The sequence below is a fragment of the Triturus cristatus genome, chromosome 5_1 (genome assembly GCF_964204655.1).
Source record: "Triturus cristatus chromosome 5_1, aTriCri1.1, whole genome shotgun sequence".
In the NCBI taxonomy this organism is placed as follows: Eukaryota; Metazoa; Chordata; class Amphibia; order Caudata; family Salamandridae; genus Triturus; species Triturus cristatus.
Genome location: NC_140587.1, coordinates 226618745 through 226633845, shown reverse-complemented (window position 1 = coordinate 226633845; position 15101 = coordinate 226618745). Strand labels below are relative to the sequence as shown.

Here is a 15101-nt window from a genome sequence, read left to right as displayed (position 1 = left end):
TATTTTCTGTATGTCGTATGATGAAGATCATGATTTCATTTATTCAGCAGAAATTGCTCCGACGTGCGTTCCAGTGGAACACCAACATAGAGGTGACACATTGGTCAGAGCAAAGAGAGATGACTCGAGAAGTAATAATCAAGGATGGAGAAGGGAGTAGAAGAGTCAAAATGTATTTTATCTTTAAGAGGTTGTTCATTTTTTGTGTCAAACTGACCTATCTGCAATCTAAAATTTTACAAGTAGGCATGATCTCATACTAGAAAAATAGTTCTTCACTTGTCTTAAAGTTTCAAAGGTAAAGCTGTGTGTTACATAACTTTACATAGTAGAATTTTTCTGAATGATTGAATAGAGATGGCTACTTCTCTAGAACAACACTTTTCCTATAAATTCCTTATCTCAAACCTGTGAGTCAAAAATGGCACTTTGGTTAATGAAAGAGATACATGGCATTGGTGGCTGCTGATGGTTCCACTGCCAGCTGTATCAGTGAAGCGTCGGGGCCCTGCACCACAGGGACCGCAGGGGCCTGAATGATATCCCTGCCACAAACATGCTTTCCTGGCGCCTTGACATCCAGAGAGAGAATGCCATCAAAGAGAAAATCAAACTATAAAAGCTCAGTGTAAAATCTCATTTGTTCTGGAACAGTCAAGATACAGACGAAAAATGTTTCTCTCATTAGAGTAATTAAAAACAAAATGCGTTTACAAGCGAGCAAGTCAATTACAGTCCTTGTCAGGGACAAGAACAGCTGTAGCTACTGGCAAGAAAGTAGACATGAACTGAGAAGTGAGATTATTTTTAACAATGAATATTGTTGCTAAGCAATCAAACAAGAAAATAAGCATCATTGTAAACAGTGACGAACGGTTTAAAACAATGGTGAAAAAGAAAAGGAAACAAGTTATTTTTGGAATAGCTCTGCTGTGACAGAATTTAGCAAGGAATAAAAATACATTTAACTATAACCATTAAATTAAACGTAAAAAGAAACAATTTTGGGACAAGGGACATTTTATTGATTAGCATTGAAGTTTCTGAGGTTGAACACTTTGTTCAACATCTAAAAGAACATCTCACGAGATCAGGTAATGACCAGATTATTGAGTTCTTCAATGCATTTGCTATTTGCACTAAGAGAAGGAGTAAATACAGCCATTTGAAAAGCTCATCCTGTAATGAATGTAATTCGTGATGACCTGCAGATGAGGCGCGCCTGGGCAATTCTAAGAACTAACCAGAAAACCTTCCAAAAAACCCAACCCAAGGTTGTTGATGCATAGTCTTGCAGCAGTGGCAACAATGCAGGGGAGAAGGCGGATTCGATTCACTTTTGCAGAGGACCTATGAAAACATCAGGGGCGTGCTCTTCATACAATAATTTACTTTTAAAAATTGTGGAAATTCCTCTGCAAAAATGATCCATCTGATATCTCCGCGAAATTAAACATGCAAAAATGGATTTATCTAAATCCTTCCACTCTTTAAGCAGCATGAATTTAACGTATTTGTGAACTGGAAGAAATCTGCTGTTGCCACATCTTATTCCACATACAATTCATCAATTTTTTCAGACACTGGAGACTGAATTCTCTGATATGAGAAAATAGCTCCTCCAAATTAGCTCTTGAACATAAGTAGAAAGTCAGGATACCTTTACTCATCATGAATGTCCTTAAAAGTGACAGGTCTGTGTCCCCCCAAAAGTAACAGCTGGTGCACAAAAAGTTTGGGGACATGATGAATGTGTGGCAGCCATACCAAGAGATGAATTGTGGGGTGTCGCACAAGGTTTATGTCCGAGTGTGTGCAGGGGATGAAGGCGTTGTTAGGCTAGCAGGGCATTTAGGTTGTGTAAAGAAAAAAGTGTGCGCAAAAGTGTCTTCATGGGCATGTTTTAAAACTGTGATGGCAGTGCTGTGACAGATGTTGTTTAGGCATGCTGAGCTGTGAATGTGCAGGTCTTCCTCAAATCCCCCCACCCCCAAGGTTGGCAGTGTGAGGTTCATGAAACGCTTGTCCTTAAAAGTGCCAGGTTGTTTCTGTCCTTAAAAGTGACAGCTGGTGCACAAAAAGTTTGGGGACATGATGAATGTGGAGCAGCCCTAACCGGAGCTGAGCTGTATGGGGGTGTGGCACAAGGTTTGTGTCCGAGTGTGTGTAGGGGTTGAAGGCTTTGTTAGGCTAGCAGGGCATTTAGGTTATGTAAAGAGAAATGTGTGCGCAAATAATGGCCTTCATGTAAGAGGGGGATGTCTGGGCATGTTTAAATGTGTGCAGAGCAAAGCTGAGAAGAGGAAAAAACTAATCAGCCAGCCCCAAGCTTCCCACGAGACTCAAGGGGTTAGGCTTATAAGTCACAATGTAAAAACACACAAGGACAATAGGACAATTTCCCTGGTAAGGGCTCTGACATGTAGGTGTCAAAGTGCTAAGATGACAAAAGTTGTGAGCAAAGCTGAGAAGAGGAAGAAAACAAATCAACGAGTCCCAGCCTTCCCAGGAGAAGGAGTCTCAAACACAGCTGATTACGCAGCCCTCACCTCAGCAGACAATAGGTTTTAATAACAGATGTCATAATGCTAAGGGGTGTATCTAACACACAAAGCCCTGATTAGAAAATGTACCCTGGTCATCCGGCATGTCCCTAAACGTCAGAGGCTCTAATCTTCCCAGGAGAATGAGTCCCAAACACAGCTGATTACGCAACCCTCCCCTCAGCAGACAATAGGTTTAATTAACAGATGTCATAATGCTAAGGGGTGTATCTAACACACAAAGCCCTGATTAGAAAATGTACCCTGGTCATCCTGCATGTCCCTAAACTTCGGAGGGCTCTAATCTACCCAGGAGAATGATTCCTAGGCACAGGTGATTACCCAGCTCTTCCCAGGACAGGCAGTAGGTTTAATTAACAGGTGTTAAAGGGGACATCTAGCATAAGCTGTACATTGGTAAGAAAATGTTCCCACCCAGGGACCCCACTACCTGGTTCTAAACCCCACCTCCATAAAGGGTGGTGACCTAATTAGCAGGCCAGGACAGGTGTAAAAGCATACTTTGGGGTCAGCGGAAATAGCCATTCAAAAACGCCTTGTGGAACGACATTCGTGGATTGTTTTGCTGCACAGAATCAACTCAGGAATTTTTGTCCCAGAGTCCCGCACTTAGGCAGCGGACTCTGGAGACCTTTATTTTTATAAAACGGGTCTCGAGACCCCACCACTGCCGCACAAGCCCCCAGAGTACCACGCATGGAAGAGGACTCTGGGGGCTTTTATTTTTAAAACGTTGCAGCCTCAATCCCCAGAGCACCACCAGTGGAAAGGGTGCTCTGGGGCCTTTATTTACAGATTTACAAAGCAATGGCCCACGGAGCACTCAGTGCGAGAAAGCCAAAGTTAATTGCTGGAAATGTGCCCAGAGGTGGGGGCTATTCATAGCACTCTTTCGGGAAACCCCAACAAGCATATGCACTTGCAAAAGTACATGGTGCACAGGGGTTCGGGTTATGTGGTCCCCACGAGGGATACTGGCCTCAGACTTTGTGAGAGGGCAGCTCAACCTCAAGGAATGTAGGAATCCACCTCCTGTGTTGCTGGAGCCGTTGGAGTCTGCAGGAGCTCAGGATCAGCAGACCAGTCCGTTGCATTACGATGCCTGCGAATGCAGGAGAGGGACTCCTTCACCCCAAGGGAGATAACTCCAGTTGTCCTTGATGCCCCACAACTCCTGTACGGAGCCGGTAAGGTGCACAGGCACAGACAATGCTTTGGATGGAGAAGGAGACAAATTGAGGCCCAGTCGAAGTTCAGAGAAGCCCAGAGTGTCCAGACGGTCGAAGGTCAGTGGTTTCTTGTCCAGAATCTTGTCCACATTGAATCTAAGGTCCTACAGCCAGGTAAGCCCTTTTGTACCCACAGGAGAGTGTTGGACAGATTCAGGAGACCCTCCTAGGGGAGGGTTAGGAGAGTGGGGTGGATACTCTCATGTCCTTTGTCCAGTTTGGCACCAGAGCAGGAGCCAAATGCTTCCAGGACTGGTTTGAACTGGACTATGCACAGGGACAACAAATGTGCCCCTTGTGTAGACTTTCAGGCACTTTGGAAGTTCACCCACCCAGCCCCAATACACTAAATCCTGTCTGGGAGGTGGTCACACAGCCCTGTGACAGGATGCCTATTGTGCTGCCTTCCCCTGCTCGACCTTGCCTCAGAAGCAGGAGGGCAGAAATGTGTCTCTGGTCGGCAGTAAACATTTTGTGATGTCCGACTCAAGAAGACTGGTACAGTGAAGACCTGGGACCCCACAAAGCTCACTTCAGAAGGGTGGAATCATACCTCCCATACCGGTTATTGGTGTGAAGGTATGATTCCAAGGTGTTTGATACCAAACACAACGTGTTTTGTTGCAGCCATTTTCAAGATAGCATTTTACGCGAGCATATAATGCACCTCTGCCGATGTGTCTGGCTGCGTCACCGACAACCCGGGAGAATGGTCTCCAGAGGCTGTAGGGGTGTTCTGCTCATGCAGTGGCACCCTCTCACGTAAAACCCAGCACCCTGCCTTCAGGATTGTCAAGGCCTGTTAGAGGGGTGACTGATAGGTTTTAAGTGTAGTGACCTATAGATATAGTAAACCTATATCTTAAGTAAGTGGTGCATGCACCAACTTACGGAAGCTGAAATGGCAGGCCTGTAAATCCATTTTACATGGCCTCTCATGGGTGGCATAATACATGCTTCAGCCCATGGGAGGCCTCTGGGGTACCTATGCCCTGGGTACAGGTGTACCATATACTAGGGACTGACAAGGATACCCCAGTATCCAATCTGGAGTGTACCTAAGTACATGACATAACATTTTAGGGAGAAAGCAGATAGACTGGGGTCCTGATTAGCAGGATCCCAGTCAGACTAGTCAAAAACAGTAACATCAAGCAAAAAGTGGGGGTAACCATAAGAAGCAGTTCCTACTTTCCTACAATCACATCAAAGGGAAATAGGGAAGGAATGTGTATAGTCTTTTTATTTCAGTCATGCCTTCCGGAGCCATCTGTTGTGGGTGTTCATGAGTTCTTCTCCGTCATCGTCTGGGAATTCCCGGCTCACCTGTTGCACCATCTTTCTTGTTTCTTTCAGAAGTGACAGCAGTGGCCATGAGTGGTGTTCCTCGAGCACATTTTGTTTAGTCTGAAACAACTTCTGTATAGGAGCTCCAATGATGCAAGTAGACGTAGATAATGGAGCCAGGTAGGTTGTCTAGCAGGGGCCGCAGGTCTCTGGATACACAATGGAACACTTGCAGGTATTGCCAGTATTGTCCAGCATCGAGGTCAAATTCTTCCCTTGGGGAGGGGAATGATTTGAAGGCTCAATTTTGAAGCAGTTGATTTAATGTCAAAATACCTTTGTTAGACCAGGCCGTCCAACAGATTGATTCACCACCTATTTGTAATGCTTTATTTTCCCAAACGAGATCCTTGTTATGCAAGAAAGCATGGATGTTAAGGTGATTATGTGCTAGGTCCCAGATCTTGACTGTCATCTGCAGCAGTGGGTTTGCATCACAGTCACCTGGAGCGATGGGCTTATTTAGAAGGTGGGGCCCTCCTAGAGTCCCTGTTCGATTATGACCCAGTCCAGTCTTTCCAGGTCCTTAGAAAAGAAACAGACTGAAAGCACCAGCCAGTGAGCTTTGAAGTAGAGGACCATGTTTGGGAGTCGGAGGTCCCCCAACGCCATATCAGCTTCGAGTTTAGAGAGCGGGAGGTGAAGTCTCTGTCCATCCCAGACGTAGTCTTTGATCATCTTGGTCAGTTGCTGTAGCATGCTGAAGAAGTTATTAAATCTAGGAGCCATAACAATTTTGATGTATGGATGCTTTCCCAAAGACACAAGCAGAGTTGGGACCATTTCTTGAAATCCAGAGCTGTGGTGGCCAGTAAAAGCTCAAAATAAAATTTTTAAAGGCTGTGGCAAGTATATCCTGCCAATCCAAACCCCTAGGTAGATTAACGTTCATGTCACCCATTGCCATTGAGAGTTAGCAAGCAAAGTCGGAGAGGTACTGTGGTTCAGAAGGAATTTACCCCAATTAATCTTGTACCCAGATGAGTTACCAAAGTCAGCAACCAGTACCATAAGAGCTGGAAAGAAGGTGTCCATCTTGGACAGGAGCATGAGGAGGTCCTCTGCATAGGGCAGGAGCTCGAGTTTGCCCGCCAACATCGGAATGCCTAAGATCTGTGCAGTGATTCAGATCTCAATCGTTGAGGACTCAAGAGCCAGGGGAAATTGGAGCGGCGAAAGGAGGCAACCTTCCTGAGCAGGGGAACCGGTCCGAAAAAAAGCCATCGCTGATGACATGGGTATATGGAAGGGTATAGGAAAGTTTGATCAGTTGAATTAAGTGGTCTCTGAAACCAGCATTCTTCAGCGTGCTAAAGAGATATAGTCATTCAATGTGGTTGAAAGCCTTTTCGCCATCAAGGAAAACAACCACTTGATCTTACCCTGTTTTACATCCAGGGCGGGCACGACAATTCTTGCTCATGTGTAGTGAAAAATGTATTAAAACGGGCTAGCTGAGGCTATTCATGACTGAAAACACTGAACAGTCCTCACATCCAGTCAGCTGCTACACCACAGTTAGTCCAGAGCCAATGAGAGGGAATGAGAACCGGCTGAGCATCTCTGTATGGCAGCGCTTGCCTTCTAGTTTTGTGTAGAGAATAACCTGCATCTGTACTGAGAACTGGGCATGTGTCCAAAACTTTGTCCAGAGGAGAAAGAGCACTGCTACAGGAACTGGCGTCTGTGGGGCAGGTCGCAAGTGCAACAAAATTGGAATGTAAGGCAGGCTACTAAACATCTACCATCCCCCTTTGCCATGTAAATGTACTAACTACAGAGATGTTCCTGGAACGAGTATTTCAGGATAGTGGCAAGTTCCTGACTGAGAGGGAATAGCACAAGCCCCCCACACACACACGCTGCAAGCTGGCCCTCAGATGCAGTAGGTTCTTCACGTAGCCTGGGGGCCCTTGGTGTCTTCATTTAGAGCAAAAGAAAAACAGGAAAGACATTATATTAACCAGCATTGGGAGGATGAAACCACTCCTTGTTCTGCCGGGTGCTTCCACCTTAAGAGAAATTATGACACTGTGAGCTGGCCACCAGCTACTGCAGTTTCTCAGCAGGCTTCCCTTTGTTTTTTTTCCCCTGTCTCCCTTATTCTCTTTCTTGTTCTTCCTCTTTCACTCACTCTCTCCCTGCTAAAGGAGCTTTCCTCTAGGCAAGGATTGACTACATATGAGTTCTGAAATCAGCCCACGTGTCAATCAATGAGGCGCTTTACTACATTCAAAGAAATTGGCGGACGCTTTGACACCAGATGTTGATGTCAATCCTCGGGAAATCTCAGCAACCTAATGGTTTAAAACATTTGAAAATTCTCAAAGGACGATGATTTTAATCAAATCCATATACACCCTAAGATATAGATTCCACCTGTTCAAATATTTCTTGTCTATTTTCAGGCTTACAAAAATAGCGCCTCACTTCAGACACTTCTGCAAATCATGATTTCCAGGTATTTAATAAAAGCCTTCCCTTTTTAAAGTTCTATTGGAAAAACAAACGTCACTTAGTTATTCTTCAAAAAGTCATTATCTTAGCAGTACTTTAATTTTAGGAGTAAAGGTATTGTGCCAGGAGGCGAAGAGATCATGAACAGCATTTGATTAGCAGACACTCCATTTCGTTCCATTGATGCTAGTGTGAGCTCTGCATGCGCTTGCTAATGCCTGGGATACTGAACAGTGATGGACAGACTGAACAGCCTTGCTTTGTTCCTTTATTAACACTATCCATTATACAAGGATCCGCTTTCAAGATCTCAATGATGTCTGCAGCCATTATCCATATCACCTCTTTATTCGACTCCGTCTTCCCCATTTTATTCACATGCATTTATACAGACATGGAATAAATAGATGCCAAGGTAGAGTGACTTGCAGTTAAAATGAAATGAAAACGTACTCATTGTTATTTAGTGTAGCAAGAGTAGAGCACATACTACATACTGATGACTGATGAAAAGTGCTTTCCTGTATATAAGTAATTATCTTAGAAATTGAGTAGACAATTTCATTTAAAGTTTGGAATTGTGGGTGTTGGAAAATGGGTTTTTGGTTGGCAGAGGTATGCACCCTGTCCAAGCAGGAACCACAATTCTAGTCAGGGTATGTCAGATACACACTATAAATTAACCTGTGCTCACCCTCTGGTAGCTTGGCATAGAGAAAGCAGCCTTAACTCAAGAGACAATGTGTAGAATATTTGTGCAACACTTCAAACAGTAGCACAGGGTAACTAACTCAAAAAGACTCCACTTATAAAAAAAATTGATTATTATTGTGTAAACAAGACAAGCCCAAAATGAAAACATTCCAATAAGTAGAAGTCAAGACATTAATTTTTAAAGATTAAAAGTGAAAAATAGCGCTTAGGAAGCAATGAGTGCCTATGGAGTTTCGTGGCCACACTAGACCGGTGCATAGTAAAGAGTTTAGGCTGACCACGATGAAGCACGAGCGGATACAGGAGCCATGTAAGGCCCGCTGAAAAAAAAGTACCTTGATCCTGGTCGCAACAGTGGATGCAGGATGTGACTGAGCGATGCGTCGTTGTCGATCCCACAGTTGAGATGATGTGTCGATTTTCTCCATGCAACAATGCCGATGTGTAGGTTGTGAAGATGAAGTGCTGCTTCCGAGATCTGTTGGCTCAGAGTACAATGCACCAGGTTTCTCCACGCAGTCAAGGGGATGCATCGATCGTCTCTCACTGCAGTGGTGGCGATGCAGTGGTTCAGATGCGTCGGTTCCGATGGTGATGCACTGGTTCCAATTGAGATGCGCTGGTTCTGTTGCCACAATAGCGCGAAGCGTTGATTCTGCATCACACAATAGAGGATGTGTCAGTTCCACTGGAGCAAGCACCTGAATCTATTTCCAATGGACCAGGCACAGAAGCAGGGTGTAAGACTTTGATATCCCTAAGTCTTAAAACAGAAGACGGAGTGGAAGAGGAGGATCTGTGTCTGAGGAAGGACCAGCACAGGACCCAACAGAGGGTCTTGACATGCAGCCTACAGTGGGGGGAGCAATTTCCTCCCAGGAATGGTAGTCCACTCTAGAGCAGCCAGCAGTGTGTTTTTAAACAGCCTGTCCCCAGAGGAGCTGGCAAACAGGAGCGAGGAGAGGAAACTGAAACTAGAGCTTGCCAAGATTGACAGGAAGCAAGCCCTTGCTAAATCTGTGAAGAAAAGAGCTCAAGGGGAGAGAAGGCTAGCCATGGAAGAAAGGAAGATGGCACATGAGCTAAGCCTCAGAGATATGGAAATCAGAGCACTCCAAGAAGGGCCAGCAACAACAACAATGGTGACAGCATACCTGCAGTGTCGGCACATGATTCCAGATTCCATATTCCAAAAGATATGGTACCCAGTTAAATTGTGGGGGGATGCCATAGATAAACAGTTGACAGCCTATGAAGTGGCTTTGATAGTGCTCAGGGCCCCAGAGGATTTCTGGGGTGGTAGTCTTTGGAGATACATGCCCAAGGTGGGGAGGGACACACTCCTTACGCTAAAAGTAGGGGGCTAATCCACTACACTGCCATGAAGACCATTTTAGTTAAGAAGTTTGGGTTGACACCTGAGAAGTACAGGCAATGGTTCAGGGCTAGTCACAAACTCTCTACACAAACATGGGTGAATTTTCTGGATTATGCTGGTAAAGCGCTAAAGGGCTGGGTGAGGAGCAGCAAAGATAATGATTATGAAAGGTTGTACGACTTGTTTTTGAAGGAGCACATTCTTGATACTTGGTTTTCCAGAGCAGTAACAACACCTTTTTGATAGCGAGCTTACTCTCAGCTCCAGAATGTTCCAAAAAGGTATCTGTGGGGGGACTCCCAAAAAGGTGGTCAGGGTCTCAACCAGAAGAAGGAGGGGAGATTAAAAAGTTTGAGTTCTCTAAAGGAACCCAAAAAAAACTCACAGGAGAAAGGGTTTGGTTCACATTCCCAAACTGGCCACCAGGAGTTACCGTAGTGTCCCTGGGGGATAGAGAGATGGTTCCTAAGATCCATATGTCCTCAAATTCAATAAACTATAGGCAATGTGTCACCATTAATGGGGAAGGTGTTGAGGCTCTGTGGGATACAGGAGCCAGTATGGCTATGATAAGGAGACAGCATGATTCCCTACAGCAGGTAATTCCTAACAGAGAGTGTCACTATTCTTTGGCCCTGGTTCCAGTTGAGTTGGGGGGTGGATTCAGGTATTCTGAAAGTGGCAGCGAGCCCTGCTATGCCTGTGGACGGTTTGTTAGGTAATGACCTGGAGCATACTACCTGGAAGGAAGTGGAGCTCAAGGCTCATGTGGAGATGTTAGGGTTACCTAGTGGATCTGTCTCACGACAAGGTCCATGGCTGCCCGGGAAGGGAGTCAAAAGGGCTGGAGCCTTGAACAATAGCCCAGAAAACTGCTAAGAATGGGAGAGGGCGTAGTAATCCAGTCCCTAAATGTACCTCCAGTGAGATGGATGGAACACCTGCGGTTGCAACCCTGGAGTCCACTGAGAAGGATTTTGCTTACCTTGGTAACCTGAGTCAGCTTGATGGATGGCATGTGTAAGGAGGACCAATCAAGGTGGAGTTCTGAGGGTACAGAGGGAGTGCCCACCCTTGTGCACATGAGGCAACAGGCCCAAGCAGCAGGTGATGCCTCTTGTAGTCACTACATTAACTGTGAGGACAACCTCCTGTACAGTGAGCCAAAGCCTTCTGGGCTTGGGACATCAAGGATCCTGGTGGTCCCTAAATGCTACAGGGCCTTCCTATTCGAGCTGGCTCATGAGAATCCACTGGCAGGACACCTAGGCCAAAGCAAGTCATTTGCAAGGCTTGTCCCCACTTCTATTGGCCTAGGATGAAGAATTACTCACATGCATTCTGTAGGACCTTTGTGACCTGCCAGACTAGTGGGAAGAGAGGGCAGAGGCTGAAAGCCCGTCTTAGCTCAATGCCTGTTGCTATAACCACCTTTGAGAGGGTGGGCATTGGCGGGCCTATGGATCCCCAGATTACATCAGGCAAAGGTTCATTACTGGTTCTGGTGGATCATGTAGATACCCACAGGCAATCACTCTGAGGACTACTACTGCACCCACAGTGGTAAACACCCTCATGGGGATTTTTGTCCAAGTGGGTTTCTCTGTGGAAGCTGTGTCTGGCTGTGGCACAAGCCTCCTTGCTGCTTATATGAGTCAATGTGGAAGGAGTGTAGGGTAACATACAGATTCTCCACCACTTACATCCACAAATCAATGTGATTGTTGAGAGGTTCAACACGAGCCTGATAAGCATCATGAGAGGCAAGCCTGAGGCCCATGAAACATGCTTCCAGGAACCTTGAAGCCAGCCAGAAAGTCATGAAGAAGTAGTCTACCACTGTGGAATTTCAAGCTGGTCAGAAAGTGTGGGTGATGGAGCCAGTAAATCCCAGCCACTCCCCTCCCCCAGAACCACTGGAATGGGCCATATGAGGTGATTGAAAGAAAGGGTGAAGCCACATACCTGGTGGACATCAAGACCCATAGGCAACCCTACAGGGTGCAGCATGTATATCGCCTCAAGCCACACGTTGAGAGGCCTGAACTCACCATGCTGATGGTGACTGATGTAGAAGAGGAAGAGGAGAGTGGACCTCTCCTGGACCTCTTGGACTCCAATGAGACGGTCTGGGTCTGTGGAAGGAGTCATTTCCCCTACACTAACTCCTGAATAGCAGACAGACTGCCACCAAGTACTTTGACAATACTCTTCTCTGTTATCCCTTGTACCTGGGACTAACCACCTGGGTACCCATGATGTGGACACAGGGGCCACACACAAATATGACAAAAGTGCATGTCTCCAGCTCTGCTAGCACTGCATTTAAAAAGCACTGCAGTGTCACACCTTGTATGCATCAGCTCAATTTACAAGGCATACGTTTGGGTGTTTAACATATGAAAAGCGAGGAATCCTAGATATTAAGGAAAGTTATCTCCACATAGTTAATAATTACAAACAATATCAGCCCCTGTGCAGGTAAAGTTACAATTTCTGTGACTAGGCCCACTTTAAATAAAAGCAGCTTTGTTGAATCTTGGCCCAGGAAAGAAACAGAACTGTCAACCAAAGTTATTTTCTCCTTAGTTTTAAAATCAAATTCAATGTTGAAAGTAGATTTTTGATAACTTTAGTGGAAAAGTGTGGAAAAGTAACTAGACTCATACCAAGGTTCTATTACACCAGCACAATGGCACATAGTTTTGCTTAACTCTCGTCTTGTTACGTGAAGCTTCTGAAACTACACTATTATGCCATGTCACATCATTGTAATGAAAATTTGCGTAACTATGCAAATGTAAATTATGCACATTTCACAGACCCCTAAAAGTAACTTCATAACAGAGTACTTTGTGCTTTCTGAAGATAGACCGCTTTTGAACTGGTTTGTGTCACAGCCCTGTAAGTGAGATAGGATATCCAATCCTTGCAGGATCTTGATGATCCTGCTCCTTGAAGAGTGCCTTGGACTGTGGCATCAAAAAGGATAGAATGATGGCAGTGATGAGGCATCTGCAAGGGGGCAGGAACACAAATAGCTGCAGCTGGAGTAAAGCTAGAGCCAGTTGAGTTGATGGACTCTGGGAAGGTTTACAGTAAATGGAGAATATAATTTCTGCAATAGGAAGGAGAGATTTTGCTAGAACGTTGCCAGAATTGAGTGTAGGGATTCTGTGATCGCTTGCTAGTGTACAGAATAAGACTGGCATTTCACAACCCTGGCCTGAGAACATTCCTGGACCTGAGAAAAAAAACACGAAGAAAGAGGCTCCGCTTGACAGCTAGAAGATTGACAAGGAATTTTGCTGGCACACATGGACTGAAACTGTTCTCCAAGGGTCAGGTGGTTGGCATTTTGTCACCACTAGAGGGATAAAAAGGCATAATGACTCCTGGATCCACGAAGGCTCAGCTTTCCACTGTGGATTTGACCCTGACGGTGGTCTTGGTGAGAAAGTCATGGTATCTAAAAGCCTTCACTGAGCAGCTGAGGGTGAAGGAGTGGTCAGTAGGAACTTTATGAGTAGTTCAAAATCATTTGAACACTGAGGACAGGGCCACAGACTGAGGCTTCCGTAAGGAGTGTGCACTGTCAGCAAGCAAAGCATCCAGGTTCATCCTCCCTGGAGGGTTTTGCTGCAAAAAAGGAAGATTCAGCAGGACCATGAGTTGGAGGAATCTGTCCTTCTGCAGGCCAAGCATGACTACCGTTTTCAGCCTTGCCCTGTTGGGTGATTTTGAGAAACAAAATAGGGCTGTGGAAGGAGTAAATCTGCCCAAGTTGCAAAATCCTGCTTTGTTACACTTGAAGCTTTGGACAACAATTCAAGATCATATTGGAAGGTTTACAGCATCAAATTCGACTTTGAGGAACGTCCCCAGCATCATCTTCATACCTGACCCTAATGGAGAACTTGGAGGCCTGAAAACCCTTCTAAATCATAAGGGAAAAACATTGGATGTGTGTGACCTGCTTGGCTAACCTTAGTTGTGCTCCAGCAAAGATGGTCTGAAAGTGTACCGGCTTTAAGATGGCGCTTGTGATTTCTTAATGCTTTTTGCCTTAAAACGGAAAAAAGTTTATCACTGATACCCTTTAACCAATTCTGTGTCAATGTGCTTATTAATTGTTTTTACATTTTACCAAAATGGTTTGGGAATCTTACTGAAATATGCAGTTGACTTTAAATATGCTGGTACTGCCTGAAGTCATGTTTCCATGGAATTGGCTGCAGCGTGGGAGACTGCTAGCAGGGGTACACCTTACATAGTGTTTATTATGTTGGTCAGGCCCCCCTCCCAAATAAATAACCCAATTTCTGATACAGCTCATGAAGGATAGAGATGCAGACAAAGTACAAACAGAACCAAACCATGCATAAACACAAGGAAACTGATCAGTTGGCCAGCCACTAACCAAGGAAGCTGATACTTAAGGCACTGTACGAGTTAATTTCAGTTTAGTTTACTATTTGTTTAGTGCAACAATGCAGTGTTCCAGAAACAAGGCACAATAAAACAAAAAATAAAATGAACAAGACAATAACATATATCTTAAAAGGGAAAAAAGCATCAGCAACTCTTATCAGGTCTACAATAGCAGATTCTCTCTCTCTGCATTTAGAGTGTGTATACTGTTTGAGACCTAGTTACTCAGAGATTTAGCCCCATTTGGGATGTGATTCTGTACAATCTTGTGTTTATGGATCCAGAGTTACTTGGCCCACAAATCCAGTGTCCAGAAATCCTGGGCCAAGAAACAACAGGCCCAGTTTCACTGGGTGCATATCCGCAAACAGTGAAACCATGGGCACACAGCCCAGCACCCACCTGGCTTATGCAGAATCACAGAGGGAAAATAAGTTTCTCCTTGCATTATGTGCCCTCCTCATGCTGCTCCACCACCCAACCCAGACTAACAATCTGGAAGAGGAAAGTTTGTGCAAAACAATCTGGTATTCCCAGGATTGCATGTTACTTCTCATTCTCTGTGAAATAGCATGGAATACCTGTAGTTTGCTTTGGGTAATACCTGTCAAGATCCAGAGAACCCCCTACCCTTACCACCACCACTATATTCCTGCATCAAATAGCAGGCAACTCGTAATGAGGCTCAAAGAGACATTGGGATACAACAAAAAGAGTTCTAAGTTGATGATAACCCCTTCGCTGCTAGGCCTTTCCCCCCTGTGCTAAGCCTTTTTGTGGCTATTTGGGGTAGTTCACGCTTAGGCCCCTGTAACTTATTGACCACATAAGGCATCCATGCCAAATTTGCGTCCTTTTCTTCCAACTTCATTGGGATTTCAAAAGTACCCAGGGTTTGTTGATTTCCCTGGAGGGGACCCAGAAATTATCCAAAAAACTGCTACATTTTTAATTTTTATATTTTAAATGGGAAAAAAGTGT

The 15101-nt window shown here is 44.9% G+C and overlaps 1 protein-coding gene across 2 annotated transcripts in view; it reads right to left on the bottom strand.

Moving 5' to 3' along the window:
• FAM135B (family with sequence similarity 135 member B) overlaps window positions 1-15101 on the bottom strand; it is a 1149009-nt gene that overhangs the window by 638668 nt on the left and 495240 nt on the right. The gene's annotated exons all lie outside the window — the stretch shown is intronic.